Raw genomic sequence first — 4,706 nt, 5'->3', positions numbered from 1 at the left:
CATGACCTGGGATCACTTACTTAAATGTAGGGTGCATCAACTTCAAAGATCGATTGAGTTGGTTTTCAACTTTGCAACAAAAAACAAGCCCCAATGTGCAAAGAAAGCTTGCACTGGCTAAGCCACTCGCACATGGGGCTCTCTGTACCTCCTAATTTTCTCGTGATTTGGATGAGGGACTGATTTATTTCCATTTCATGCCACATCAAAACACAGAAAAATATTAAACATCTATCAGCAGGTGGGGCTGCTGCCTTCTGATTTTATCTGTGAACGGATGAACTATGGTTCTATGGCAGCAAAAGGAAAGTAAACTGGCAGTACTGCCCAGACCAGCCAAGGCTGGCACTTTTCTCTAGGAGAAATAATTTAACTGCGGATTATTTTCCAAGATGCGTTACTTTTACCGATAAAAATGGGCAATGGAAACTTTTAAATGTGGGGCTAGTCAGCGATTATTACCTAGTTCTGATTTATAAAAGTACTTTTTTAATTTGTGCATGCAGATTCTATGGGTCTGTCCTGCATTTGTGATGTCAGTCCGGTGTTTATTTAGTAAAAAAACAAGCTCTCGGCATTGGGTGGTGGGGGCGGGGGAGCGGCTTCCTTTGAAGTCTGATGCTGAGGCTCAGACAAATGGTGTGGGTGTGCGATGTGCGATGTGGCTGGCAATGTGCACGCGCCTGGCTCACATGCACTGTACCTAATCCGCAGTTTGGGTAGACTTTTCGAAAGCCTTCCTATAATCTCGCCCACCATCCCTACGGGCTGGCATAGGCAAGACCTAAAAATGGACAGAGGCTGCTCTACAACTTTGGACCAAGAGCAGCCAATGGCAGGACGGAATCTGACAAGAAAGGGGCTAATACTTTTGACAATACACTACGCTCAAGTCGTATAGACTATATCTTGCTGGGCGTCCGATTGTGGCCTTTACTTGGGGATATGGGTGTCAAAAGATGGTTGGAGAGTCATCATAATCCCCTATGCCTTTCTATAGAATCCTATTTTAACAGAGTAGAAACTAATAGGTATGATATAGCTCCCACAAGAAGCATCCAAATCTCTAATGACAAACAACACCTTAAGTGGGCTCAGATAGCTAGTTCTGCAGAAATACTATCTAGCATCCTGAGATGATATATCTTCTTGCCTGACTGAGTGGGCCGAAGAACCTCTGTTTCTGCAGGACCCAAATACAACTTTAGTCCAACATAACATGCATTTTAAGAGACTACTCCTATACTTTCTCACCTCAAAACCTGCCTCCAATTGATCTAATCATGTACGAAATTTGTTGTTCAATTCAGAATGTAGACGGATGCGCTCCTTACTGATCAAATCAGTAAAAGGCAAGGATATCCAGCGCATCAGTGAGACAAGAATACAGTATAAATTTACCCAGGCTCATGCAAAAAAAGACTGGGAGGAGAGGAGAAGGCAGGATCTTAAGATTGCTTGTCATGCCAAGGACTCTTGTAGATTTTGGTTCATAGTTACAGGCGTCAAACAACGGTGTAGCATCCCTCCAGAAAACTATATAGCCCCTGCAGCCTTGGTTGAATATTTTACAAATTTATATGCTAAAGGCTTCTGTATAGAGGAAGAAGGAGTCGATTATACCGATGCGATAATCAATTACCCAGCCCTCCATAAGGAACTTCTTTTTGACTTAATTGACATCTATAAGTCATTAGACGCAGTAGCTGGAGGCAAAGCACCAGGTCCTGATGGCATCCCGACGGACGTATTTCTGGAGGATGGACATAACTGCTCATAATACATTGTAAAGTTGGCAAACGCTATTACCAGTGGGGCTTCTGTTCCTAAATCTTGAAGAGGTGTGGAAGTAATCCCCATCTGTAAAAGGGAGATCCTGCTTCTCCATTGAATTACCAGCCAATCAGTTTAATCGATGGTATACAAAAAAATCTTTGCTCAATTACTCTAGGCCAAAATCCAGATCTGGATTACTAATAACATCATTCTTTTCCCTTTCCAAGCTAGACTTCGTAACAAAACTAGCACTCTGGACAAGGTTTTTCACTTTCTTCTTCTGTACTAGAAGGCAGTGGCAGTTGGAAACTGCTCTATGTATGTGGCTTTTGTGGATCTAAAGTCAGTTGTTGACTTGGTTCCACAGAAAACGTTATGGGATAGCCTTTTGTCTATGGAGATGCCATTGATTCTGCTGAATCTCATGATACGCCTCCATGAAGCAAACTTTGCGCAGGCGCATTGGAGAACGGCGGGTGACCTTACTGAACGCTTCCTTATGAATAGGTGTGTTCAGCAGGGTTGTGTTTTAGCCCCAACGCTATTTTACCTATTTTTTAACGACACTTGAATTGTTTTTTGCCCAGAGTGAGACCGAAGCCCCTGTGTTGGCAGGTATCAAAACAACAATATTATGATTTGCTGATGATACTCTGCTAATCACTATGACACCAGGGGGCCTACAACGATTGCGGTCTCTTTTTGAGGAATTCTGTAAAACTGAAGGCCTTCAGATTAATACCCTAAACACAAAATGTATGTTATTTAATCAACCCAGAAGCAATAGAGAAAGAGTAATGATGGGAGACATGCCACTAGCGTCAAAAACGTCTTCAACTATCTAGGCATCACCCTGTTGTCTCACATGGGTTGAAAACCTCAAGGGGATGCGGTGTCTATGAAGCTTAGGCAGATTAGTGGGGGCATCTTAAAGGAACACAGTTGCTCTTATACAAAACCAATAGGCCCGGCCTTACAAGTTTATTAAGCGAAGGCACTGGGCACAGCCTTATATGGTTCAGAACTATGGGAATTTTCTGACATTGCAGCACTAACCACTATTGAGAACAAGTTCATAAGAAACCTAACTCACCTCCCTGTTAGTACCCCACTGAAACCTGTAAATTAGAGCTCGGCAGAAAAGAAATTGCTTCCAAAATTAGAATGCGCCCAGTTTTATACTGGAGAAGGCTGTGGTCGACACCTGAATCAGAACATTATGTAATGGCTTTGAAAGATGTTTTAGTTGTTGATCTGTTTCACAAAATCTTATGGCTACGACAGATTAAAGCACTGTTAATTGACATAGATCTGAGGGGGCTATGGGACAATCCTTCTAGTAAACCCATGCCATCCCCAGATGTAATTCAGTCAAACTATTGGTCATTGACCTTTCGATGTGAGGCGCATGTGGTCCAGAGCAAATCCCTGACAGATAGGTTTATGGATTTTAAATAGTACAGTTTCCTGGAACCATATTGGGATGCCATCATGGTCTCATTAAATAAGAACCTGAATTTCCAATTTAGGGTTGGAACATTGCTACTGAGAGCGTTTACAACTACTTGGGCTGTTGGCGTGGACGTATTGTGCCCTGGTTGCAACATTCAATTAGAAACAGTTGCTCATATCTTCTTTCTTTGCCCCAGATGGCCTTATCCTTCGGGACCAGAAGTTGTGCTAATGCACTTAGAATTCTGAGAACCGATCCTAATTTAACTATAGTTGTCCAAGTTGCTACGTTCTTGGGATGAATGTGGATACTGAGGTCAAAGACTCTTCTCAAAAATTGAAACCTTGGTTCTCTCAACATTGCATAGAGCTCTTCATTCAAGCATAGATAACATGTACCAGTGATGTTTTTCTTCTTTCTTAAATTTTTTGCTGCTCCTAATACATAAAATTTAGCTGAGCCCCATAGAGTTAGTACATTGTAATAGTATGTTGTTATGTACCGGCTATTTTTCTCTTATTAAGGCAAAATTATGGAAAGCGTACCATACCAGACTCCAGAGTGAAATGAAAGTAATATGAATTATATATTTTTAATTGAAAGAAGTTTTTAAGTGTTTTATAAGATTTTATTGATCTGATTTATGTTTTGAGTTTAATGTGTATTGGATTGTACAGCCGGCACATATGGGAAGCACAAAATGACCATAAGCCATGATGGAGATTTTAACTGGCTTGATATGTATACAATGTCTGCTATCGATGCTGGATTGCAGCATGTGTCACGCTTTGAAAATGCTTGTATGGTTTTTTAACTGAAATAAAGCTTAACGGAATGAAAATATATATATATATATATATATATATATATATATATATATATATATATATATATATATATATATATATATATATATATATATATATATATATATATATATTACCTACTGGCGGTCGCCAGTAGGTATATATAGTTAGGAATTTTTCCCTATGGGATTTCTGAAAATTCTATGCCTAATAACTTTGGCGTTTGTGGACGGAATTGGCTGAAATTTTCAGGAAAATGGCACATTTTGTTTCTGAGCAGCTCCTGGAAATTTGGGGGGTTTCAACAAGGGGGGGCCGAGAAAAAAGGGGGGTCCCAAAACGCGTTTTTCCCATGTTAATTTCCATAGGGCGGTTGGACTCACTTTTAGCCCGAACGGCTGAATGGATTTTCACGAAACTTGGCAAAATTGTAGGGACTGTTAGCCCGATGTGCCTTTGCTAGGTCTCAATATATGTGCTTCAGTGGATTTTGAGAAATTAACGTTTAAATCAAGATATATATCTGTAACAGCGCTCCGGGCAGCGATCCGGTTAGCGAACTTTTCGCGTATCGGAACTTTGCGATGCGAAGCTGATTGGCCCTCCGGTGTCTGTCAACATTCTAAACAGTCCGGAGCGGCCGCCATCTTGTCTCTCGGTAGGATCGAGAG

Source organism: Lissotriton vulgaris, chromosome 2_1, assembly GCF_964263255.1.
Source record: "Lissotriton vulgaris chromosome 2_1, aLisVul1.2, whole genome shotgun sequence".
In the NCBI taxonomy this organism is placed as follows: Eukaryota; Metazoa; Chordata; class Amphibia; order Caudata; family Salamandridae; genus Lissotriton; species Lissotriton vulgaris.
Note: the sequence above shows the minus strand (reverse complement) of the source record.